At 38.8% G+C, this 11,478-nt stretch overlaps 1 protein-coding gene across 2 annotated transcripts in view; it reads right to left on the minus strand.

The window, feature by feature from the left end:
* Nucleotides 1-11,478, minus strand: part of N6amt2 (N-6 adenine-specific DNA methyltransferase 2 (putative)) — a 30,932-nt gene that overhangs the window by 19,123 nt on the left and 331 nt on the right. The window lies entirely within an intron of this gene.

Genomic DNA, 11,478 nt, shown 5'->3' on the forward strand with positions numbered 1-11,478 from the left:
AACAGCCAATGCAATCCTTGTTCCTAACTAAAATCTCTTGAGCCTGGTCTTTACTGGTTGCATTTCTTTCACCATTCTGCTTTTCTGAGCTCTGACTAGAATCTCCCATCAAGTATAGTTTAAAGTATTCAAAGACTGCTTCTTCAGCCTGCATCTCCAAACTTTCCAAATTCTTTCCACAAGACACTTCCAAAGGCTCCTGAACCACATGGTCAGGTAGTGTCACAGCAATGACCTTACTCCTGGCACCAAGATCTCTATCAGTCAGTGCTTACTAGAGAAACAGATTTAATGCAAGGTATATAAATATGTAGGAATTTACAAGATTGACTTATAAGCACTGCCTGCAGAGTCAGGTGTGAAAAAGTACAAAAGAGCTGTCTGTGCACTAGAGATCTGAAGGACCCAGTCAAAGGCCTGCAGCTGTGTAGTATCCTGTGCAAGTCCATATCAGGAGGCCAAAGAGTCTGCAATGGAAGGCTGAGAGTTCTGTGCTACAGGCTGAAAAAAGTCTGTGCTAGAAGCCAGGACACAACATCCAAGGTGAAAGGGAAGACTGGAGTGCCTCCAAAGAAACAGAGGTGAGCCTTCTTTGTTACCCTTTTATATCATTCAGGTAGCAAGCCTATTGGTTGCTGTCACTCACACCCAGTAAATCCCAAAAAATTTTCATTCATTCCTTCTACTACACCCAGAACTATATGATCCGATTTAGTTGGCCATTTCATATTCAAATTAGCACAATTAGTTAATATCATAATTTCTAAGCAACAAAAACCTTGTACATACCAACCACTAATAACCCTGTGTATTTTGATTTTTTACAAATAGTGTAACAAGGACTTATAGGCCGATTTTGCTAAAAAAACAACAACAACAAAAAAACACTGACTCTTGGGTCTGTAGATGCCCAAATGGGTAACTAAAATCAGAATAAAAAATCTGTTATCTTTGCTCTCCTTCTGATCTGTCCTTTCTTTGAGTCATTATCTCCTGCAGTAAATAGGAATCACAGGCCTGAAGGATAAACATCTTGTGATGAGAAGAAAGTATTCCCCTAGGCTGCAATGGCTTTATCAAGACAAAGCTCTGGACAGGCCTGGTGGAGCACTCCTGTAGCCTGTAATCCCAGTACTCTGGAGGCTGAGGCAGGAGGATCATTGTGAATTAGAGACCAGCCTGGGCTACAAAATGAGCTCAAGACCAGCCTGAAATGCATAGGGAGACCCTTTCTCTAAAAGACAAAAAAAAAAAAAAAGTTAAAGAGAAAGCTCTGACTGACCATCCTGAGGTACTGATCAACCAGCCCACAAGTGGAACAAGTCTGCTGAATTATGCATATTTCATGCCCTCTTTGCTATATAATTTTGGAGCTCTTGTTAGCGACGCTCCTTCCACCCAGCAAACAGCTGTGCTGAGAAGACCCCTTCTTCTCGGGACAGGTATACTGAATAAATTGCTTTCCTGCCTCCATCCCCCAACCTCTGTTACTAGAAACTGCTCCCAGGGCCTCACATGTGCCAGGCAAGCACTCCACCACTGAGCTATACCCCAGTCCTGCTTTCCTGCCTTTTACCAGTACTTTTTCTATTTGGCACAGGGGCAAATGGCCAGATTTGATTCACAGCGACTCCCTGAAGTGTCAGACTCCCCTCTGGCAAAAATAGCTTGTTGATTCCTTCCTGCTTTCCTTCATTAAAGACTTACTGTGTAAAAACTAGCTAATAAACGTCTGGTCACACAAATTAATCTAGAATATAAATAAGCCCTTTATGAATATCCATTTGCCCTCTAAGAAGGGAACAAAAAAGCACAAGTTACATACAATATGATTAGATCTATATAAAGTTTAAAGACAAATAAAGTTATATCATTCAAGAAAGTATATGCTCCTCCATTTATCAAAGACAGATGGATTTTATTGCAAAAATCTTCCCAAATAAAAAACTACAGGATAAACAAGAAATGATGCTAATTTCATATACACTCTTCCAGAAAGTGGAAAAAAAGGAATGCCTTCCAATGTATTTTCTAAAGCCAGCATGTAATTAACATTATAAGAAAATAGCTGGGCATGGTGGTACATGCCTGTAATCCTGGCACTTGGGAGGCTGAGGCAGGAGGACCATCATGAGTTTGAGGCCACTCTGGGCTATACAAGTGAGTTCGAGCACAGCCTGTACTACATAGTAAGACCCTGCCTCACACACACACACACAAAAAGACTACTAGTTTCCTAAACAGGCTAATTTCCACAGGCATGATAATGAAATTCCTCTTTATATAAAAAAGTAAGCTAAAATAACCTGATGTTAATCAACGTTATTTTTCTGTTGGTCCCATCTTTAAAGTAATTGAAATGAAACAATTTGTTTCTTCCTTCTTCAATTTTTTTTCTATCTATAAAATCAAACTCTGCTGCTGTGCTCAATGGAACATCAATCCTATTTTATGAAATGAGGTGTAACTTGACTTTAGAATTACAAATAAAGCCAATTAAGGTCTTTAAACTCAACTGTTGTCCTTCAACAAGATCAATATTCCACACATGAACACAGAAACAAAAATACTAATTTATACTATGTTAGCAAATTGATATTAACAAAAGATAATACATCTTGACCAAGTGTGGTTTATCTCAGGAATACAAGGGTGATTTAAGGTGGACATATTTACAGAAAGTTTGCTGATCCTTTAACAGAATAAAGAGAAAAGCCATTATGATCATCTGCACAGACACTATAAAAGCATTTGACAGAATTTAGTATCTTTTTTTGTTTTGTTTTGTTTTTTTTTGGTTTTTCTCCGGTACCGGGAACTGAAGTCACGACCTTGCACTTGCCAGGCAGGCGCTTTTGCCGCTGAGCTAAATCCCCAGCCCCAGAATTTAGTATCTTATCTATGTTAAAAGCTAAGCAAACTAAGCATGTAAGGGAATTTCTTCTGAAAAAGGGAATCTACAAAAGACATAAAACTAACATACTTAACTTAACACTGTTGGGCCAGGAATACAGCTCAACGGCACAGTGCCTGCCTGGCAAGTGCAAGGTCCTGAGTACAATTCCTGGTACCAAAAATAAAATTTAAAAAATTCAGTGGCTTAATTTAACACTGTCATTATGTAGTCAGATAATGAGGCTAAAACATAAATGTTGGAAAGGGAGAAATGTCTCTACTCATAGGCACGACTAATCACAGAGAAAATTCTAAGGAAATACTACCTTCAACCAGGTAGTCAATGTCAACACAGGTGCTGAGAAGTTATGTTGGTCATATGTGTCCTGTATGATGAGAGTGGTATCTTATCTCTAGGATCTTCTTTCTCAAAATCCCAGGACCCCAGTCTAATCCTGGTGAAAATATTAGACAAATCCTAACTGAGACATTTTACAAAATATCTGACCAGTACTTGTCAAAATTGCCAGATGGTCAAAAACCAGGAGAATCTGAAAAACTGTCATAGCCATTAACTATATATTATGTGATATCATAGATGGGATCCTGGAACAGAAAAGGGATATAGGTGAAAAGATATGAATAAAATACAGACTTTGGTTAATAATACTTTATCAATACTGCCTTACAGTGTGATAAATGTGCCCTAGTAATAAATTGACAATAGGGGAAATTGGATATGGAATACTGAGGGACTCTGCTATATTCTGTAAATCTAAAGCCATTCTAAAGTAAAGTCTATTTAAAAAAAAAAAAAATCCTAAGAAAGTTGGGCCAGATGGCATATGCTCATAATCCCAGCACTCTGGGAGGCTGGCACAAAAAGATCACAAATTCAAGTTCAGTTTGGGCAACTTCGGGAGACTTTATTTCACAATAAAAAATTAAAAAGGGCTGTGATGTAACTCATTGTGAAAGTCCTTGGTTCTGGACTTTTAAGCCCCCGCACCCCCATACTATAAAACCAACAAACAAGTATCACCAACCTCAAATAAGAACAAAAACAATTAGAATTAGTAAGTGGGTTTTTCCAAGCTTCGGAATATAAAATCAATACAGAAAAAGTAACTGTTTACTTTAGCAGCAAATAAATGGAAATAAAATTTAAAAGCAGTTCCACACAAAACAGTATAAACATACTTAGAAATATATTTAACACACAGATTTTGCATAATCTGTTTAAGGAAAACTATAAAAGTACTGCTGAAATGTTTAAAAAAAAAAAACCCTAAATAAAAGGGGATATTACCATTTTCATGAATTGAAGAACCATTATTAACGTGTTCTCTCCAAACTGAATGATATGCAGTATAATATACCAAGCAAGTTTTGTTCTTTAATTAACAGAAATTGATATGCTCCTTCTACATATTTATTCCTCCACTCAAGCACATTAGGACAGTGTCAAGTTTTTGGATACTACAAATAGAGATACTATGAATGAGGCTGGGCATGTGTCACATGCCTGTAATCCCAGCACTCAGGAGGCTGAGGCAAGAGGATCATTTGGAGTTCGAGGCCAGCCTGGGCTGCAAAGTGAGCTCAAGGCCAGACTGAACTGCATAGGGAGACCCTGTCTCAAAAAGACAAAAAGAAAAAAAAAAGAGAGAGGGAGAGAGATACTATGAATGTGTGCACTAGTTTTAACTTTTTCTGAACCAATAAAGTTTTATTTATGTACACATCAAACAAATCATAGCATCTAAACCACTTATCAGTATTCTGGCTAGCTTAAGGAAATACAGGAAACAGATGGCAAAAATAAAGAAGTCGGTTCCCAGTACCAGAGAAAAACCAAAAAAAAAAAAAAAAAAAAAGAAGTAAAAATGGCCATAGTTAATATGGAGAAGAATGTAGTGATGTCTGTCTATTTTTAATTTGGATAACAATTTGGATTGACAGCTTTTAGAAAAAACCTCACATATTGGACATAAATATTTCAACTTTCTGATCCAATTCTCATTCATAAACTTTCCATTGTTTTTTGTTTTGTTTTGTTTTGTTTTTGCATAACTAGGGATTCAACCGAAGGCCTTCACACTGAACTACATCCCAGCTCTTTTTATTTTGAGACAGAGTCTTGCTAAATTGCTCAAGCTGTGCTCAAACATGCAATTCTCCTGCTTCAGCCTTCCAGAGTCCTGAGACTACAGGCATATACCACTGTACCGTGCTTCATTCCTAAACTTTCTATTTTAAAATAATTATACCGAAGTTGCAAAAATAATACAAAGAGGTCCTATGCACTCTTTACCAATTTTTCTCCACTAGTAGTAACTTATATAACTAGTACAATATCTAAAGCAGGAAACTGACATTGGTACAAATCACGGAGTTCATTCAGAGTTCACCAGTTTTACGTGGATTCATTCATTAATCTGCCTGTACAGTTCTGTATAATGTCATCAAATATGTAGATTCATGAAACTACAGCCACATGAAAGCTAGAAGATATTCCAGCACTACAAAGATTAGCTGCATTACCCTTTTAGAGTCACCCTCAACTCCATGCCTTACCCTCCACTTCTAACCCCTGGAAAGCACTAACCTGTTATCTATTTCAATAATGTAGTCACTTTAAGAATTTCATATAAGAAAAAAAAAAAAAAGAATTTCATATAAGAATCATGCATTATATAACCCAAGGTTAGCGTTTTTCACTCAGCACAGCTCAAAAGGTATCAAAGTTGTTTTATCAATGTGATCCATTCCTTTCTACTATTAAGTAGTAGTATGTGGTATGACCATACTTTAACCATTCACCTGCTAAAACACATCTAGGTTGTTTCCAAATTTAGGCTATTACAAACAGAACTTGCTATGATTGTTTGCAGACAGATTTTTATGTGGACATAAATTTTAATTTCCCTGCTCAGGAGTACCATGCTGAATTTTATGGTAAATGTATGTTTATTTTGAGAACATCAAAATAATTTATTTCATAATGATGATTTTATCAAACAGGGTCTCATCAAATTAAGAACTGAATTTCTATGATATGAACTTTACTATGGCCAGAGAGGCCAGGATTCTTTTTGCAGTAGTGCAGTGTATATACAGTTCATTCATTTAAAGTATATATGAAAGTAGCCAGGGGTAGTGGCACATGCCTGTAATCCCAGCACTCGGGAGGCTGAGGCAGGAGAATCGTTTGGAGTTCGAGCCCAGCCTGGGCTACAAAGTGAGCTCAAGGCCAGCCTGAACTGCATTCTGAGACCCTGTCTCAAAAAGACAAAAAAAAAGGGGGGGGGGGGCTGGGGATATGGCTCAGTGGCACAAGCGCCTGCCTGGCAAGCGCAAGGTCCTGAGTTCAATTCCCAGTGCCTAAACAAACAAACAAACAAACAAACAAAACGTTCACTGTATCTTTAAAAAAAAAAGTATACATGAAAGTATACAATTATAATTTTAGCATAATCAGAGTTGTGCAAGTATCACTACAGGACTGAGGGTGTAGTTTCATGGTAAAGTGCTGAGTTCAACCCCTATCGCTGCAAAAAAAAAATAAAGAAAATGGAATGCCTCAGAGTTTAAAGGTTATGGGGGATTTAAGTACTGTTTCAGGAAACTTGTTTTTAGCTCACACATGTGGAGAGCCGCTGAAGCTGGAGATTGATCACATGTGTGGAGCACCATAAGTGAGCCACGTGAACAAGCTGTTCCAGCTTGGAGAACACAGAGACACCCACCCTCAGGCAAGCCAAGCAAACACATTCCCTGTTGCTAGGCAGAAGGGTGTCACGTGACATCAACCTGCCCAGGATGAGATGAGAGAATCACTTGAGCCAGGAGTTCCAGACCAGCCAATATAGACTACTAGAAGTAACAGAAAGAGAGAAAGTGGGGCGGTGGGGGAGGGGGGAGGAGTGGGGACTAATGTACAAGCAAAATGTGTTTTATATATATATATACACACACACACACAATGGAATATTGAGCCTCAAAAATGGAAAATTCTGAAATATGCTCAAGATGGATGAAATCTGAGGAGGGTACCTAGTTGCTGGTTCAGTGGGTCCCACTGTGTGTGCTCAAGATTCAAAAGTAAACAAAACTATATGCTAAGTGAAATATGCCAGTCAAAAAAATATAATTCCATTTATATGAGGCAACTAGAGTCATGGTCAAAATGGAGCTAGAGAAAGGGAAGAACTGAGACTTATTAATCAGTACAGTGTTTCAGTCTTAGAAGGTGAAGAGCTCTGGAGATGAGATGGAGTGATGGTTATACAACAGTGTGAATGTACTGAATAGTACTGAACTTCACACTTAAAAATAGTTAGCATAGTGTCTTACTTTTCTTTCATTGTGGAGACAAAATACCCAACACCCAAAGTTAAAAGGGAAAAGGTTTATTTAGCTCACATTTTGTGAATGTTTCAGTCCATAATCAACAGGGTCCAAGGCAGGATGGCTTGGCAGAGGGGCATGGAAGAGGAGAAACACTTCATGGTGGCAGAAGACAGTAAGCAACAAGGGAAGGGGAGACAAGACTCTGTCGCTTATATTGTATGCCCACCCTAGGGACGGTGGGTATAGCACTCACATCCTTAATCCTAGCCATAACTATGCAAAACCCATCAGTGGGCTCACTTACTAATCACACACCCTTAATCCCAGTATCACACACTCTAGATCCAGCCACCTCTGAAAAAGCCCTATGCCCACATGAGGTTTTGGAGGGGACATCTAGACACAAACTGTAACACACAGCCATGCATGGTGGCACAGGCCTATAATCTCAACACTCAAGAGGCTGAGACAGGAGGATCTCTGTGAGTCCTACACCAGCCTGAATTGCAGTGTGACCTCATCTCAAAAAAAAAAAATTAACATGGTAAAAAATTGTGTCATGCAAAAACAGTACTAGATGTTTTAATAGGTTCAAAAAATTGTGTCATGTATATTTTACCATAACAGTAAAAATGTGGAGAAAATGTTATTAGATTCATAAATTATACAGCAAGGGACTACACTGAATTGTTTTCTTGACTATAGTTGTTAGAGAAGGTTTCTCTGAAGACATGATATTTATGGTAATCTTTTCTTTTCCTTGTTTTTGGTACCCGAAATCGAACTCAGGACCTTGCACTTGCCAGGCAGGCACTGTGACACTAAGCTATCTCCCCACCCCAAAGACATGATATTTAAACTGGAATCTAAAGAGTAACTTTTCAAGGGCTGGGGATTTAGCTCAGCGGCAAAGCGCCTGCCTGGCAAGCGTAAGGTCATGAGTTCGGTTCCTGGTACCGGAGAAAAACCAAAAAAAAAAAAAAAAAAGAGTAACTTCTCATTTAAGCAAAAAAGGGGGAAAGATATTTGAAGCAGAGAAAAAAATATGCACCCAATAGTAGAAGAACCACTTCACTACACAGTTCAAGATAGATTATGCACACTAATCTCAAAGGAATTACAAATTAAGCATCAAAACAATCTTCACAATGAACTGTTTGAATTTTAATGTCTGATAATTTTATTTTCAACTAACTTGAAAATGGATTTAGTTTTTATGGTTTCATAAGACTCAAAAGGTAAATTATCTGTGTGTGTGTGTGCAAGCATGTGCTAAGATTCAGCCCTCAAGCATGCTAAGCATGTGCTATACTACTAAGCTACACTCCCAGGCAAATCATATACTTTTGAGGTTATATATTTAGCATTCAAATAACTAAGTCAACATACAACTGTCTGTAGCAATCCCACCAAAGGATGGTAGGAATGCTTGAAATAAGTGGTTCTAGTTTACTGCAATAAGCATAAGGAACACATTTTCAGGAAAGCTATCCAGGAGTTACAAGCTGGAAAATTTCCAAGTAGAAATTCCGAAAGTACTTTATATGCATGCTGAACTGAGAAAGATTGAGAAAACAGGGCAAAATGATGTGTTAAACTAGTAAAAGAGTCCATTTTGGGTTGGTATTTAGAATTCTGAGTTTTCATTCAGGCAAATCTAATGTATCCTGTCAGAATCAGTTTGATTAAAGTCGAACCATTAATACTGCATAGAAAAGCTGAAGGAATGCACACCTAGAAGAGCCAAAGGAAAGATGTATGTGTCCAATATACACCTCTATGTATATCCTTGATACAGACAGAAATAATTTGACTTTCCTTTATTAGTACTAGACATTTCCCAGAGCTACATCTCTGGAAAAGCACTTTCAAACAACAGCCTGAAATATCTTTGCTAATCATTTAGAAATAAAACATGAAAACCACAGAAAGAAACCAATAGGCTGAATACCAAAGAACTGCAAAGAAAACTTTTAGAAAATTGACTTTAATGGCTATAAAAGACAATTAAATTCCAATCTATATTTTATATAAATTTGGTCCCAAAATAACAGGTTTATCAACTCCCCTCCTAAGGCATCACTTACATCACTAAGTTCTAGTCTTAGCAATGGGACTAAAAGTCCCCATTCTTTCAGAGCTTAATAAATGAAGGACATGTTAGGTGACAATAGGGTCAATGAAGCAAATGGAGAGTATAGCGGAGCTGTAATTTTAGTAATCACAGACTGTACAATATTGAAATGAGTTCAAAAGTGCATCACTTGTTCAACAGGAAAAACCTGAAAAGTTTACAAAATAAACATCAACAAAGATTAAATAATCTTTCCTTTCTTTTTTTTTTTTTTTCCCGGTACCAGAACTTTCCTTTCTTGCAGGAGAGGAGTACTGGGGGTTGAATTCAGGGCATTTGCATTCATCCCCAATTGAAAATTAAATTTTGGTCCCCAATTTAAAATTAAATTTTGGGGCCAGGGATATAGCTCAGTGGCGCAAGGTCCTGAGCTCGATTCCCAGTAACCCCCACAAAAAAATAAATTATTTAGAAAAAGTTTTATTAGTACATGTTTGCAGTACATAATGGTTACATTCAAGTCACCTAAGTTATCCAGTCTGGGCTTGAATTTGTAATCTTCCTGCCATAGCTTCCCAGAGTACAGGCGTATGCCACCAGAACTGGCTCTTAAGTTAATACTTCATTATTTTATAACTTCAAAATGAGTTTGTAAAATTGCAGTGAAAAAGATTCTTAAGTCCAAACAGTTGGCAAGTGCTTAGTTAGTAAATTGATGTTGGGCCTTATCCTCTAATCAGTTGTTCTCATGGGATGACTGTCTCATAATGGGAAATTTTGACACTATCTGGAGACATCTAATTATCACAATCTGGGAGGTGCTACTAGAAGCCAGTGGATAGAGGCAGAACCTCCTACAATCCATAAGACAGCCCTCACAATAAAGAATCATCAGGCCCAAGAATCCACAGTGCTGAGGCTGAGAAACTCTAGAGCAGTATGACCTACTGGCATGTTACTTGTTTTTTAAACAAAAGATGTTAATGTAGAGTTGTTTTTTCTAAACTAAAACCTCAGTATTCAGGTTTAATTGCAGTGTTGGCTCGCTGAGATAAATAAATGGAATTTGGCTTGCAGTTTGGCATTTGGTCTAAAAGGTTCACCATCAGTGCTCTAGAGATATAAGAAATAATCATGAGAATGTGGTGAACTCTTTCTTATGGGAGTGTTGTGCAGTACGAGTAAGAACCTGAGTTACAACAGGAAAAAAGTGACACAGCAGGTGATATTTTAACTTTGCCTGCAAAGAATAAGGAGAAAAGACTATAGAAAGATGGAACATTTTGAGCAGAGGGGTGGGGCACATTAACAGGCAGCCTCTCCAAGAATTCGCATGATCCTAGATGCTGTGCTTATCCTTTATTTGCATGAAATTTTTGTTTCCATGCATGAAACCTACTTAATGTGAAACTACCACATTATGTAATTTCACGGGGTCATATTGTCTTCTGCAAGAAATTTAGGTCCAGACAGTGTGATCCAGCAGAAAAAGCATTAATTTAGGACACATCTCAGACTCAGTTGAAAGGGGAGACAGAGGATGCCTGAACTAGTCTGCGAGGCTCCTTCTGTAAAGAAGACAAAGGGTCTACATAGTCTCTTTAACAGTTTCTATGCAGTGCTATTTGGTTCTACAGTTCATCGGACTTACTTCCAAAAAAAGCCCACAATCTCATTTTTATCCTTGCCTATGTAGTGCTCACGCCTGAAAGAGTTCCCTTCTTCTCACTCTCTAAAATTCTATTTATCCTGTCCTTTTAACTTAAAAAAAATTAAGGTTGAATTTACATACAACAAAAAAGCAGCTCATACATATTTATATGTGGTCGGTTTTGGGGTGCACACTGCCACGCAGGCACCGCAGCTCCGGAGAAGGCTTCCCGCTGTTCCGCACGCTCCCCCGGGTCTCCCCGCGGGACCTGCGACCCTGTACTTCCGGTCCCCGCCCTCAGCCCGGGGCCTCCCATGGCGGTCGGCAAGGCAGCTGCCCCGGCCCGTCCTCCTGCACCGAGGAGGTCCTCAAACGCCCGGTGAGCGCGGCTGACCGGCCCGGAGTGGACACGGCCTAGCTGGGTGTTCCTCAAACCCCGGCCCGGCGGCCCCAGGCCCGGCTCCGCGCCGCCCTCCGCAGCGTTCCGTCAGCCCACGGGCCAGGC

This window comes from Chinchilla lanigera, unplaced genomic scaffold (assembly GCF_000276665.1).
Source record: "Chinchilla lanigera isolate Chin_1 unplaced genomic scaffold, ChiLan1.0 scaffold00096, whole genome shotgun sequence".
NCBI classification, from domain to species: domain Eukaryota; kingdom Metazoa; phylum Chordata; class Mammalia; order Rodentia; family Chinchillidae; genus Chinchilla; species Chinchilla lanigera.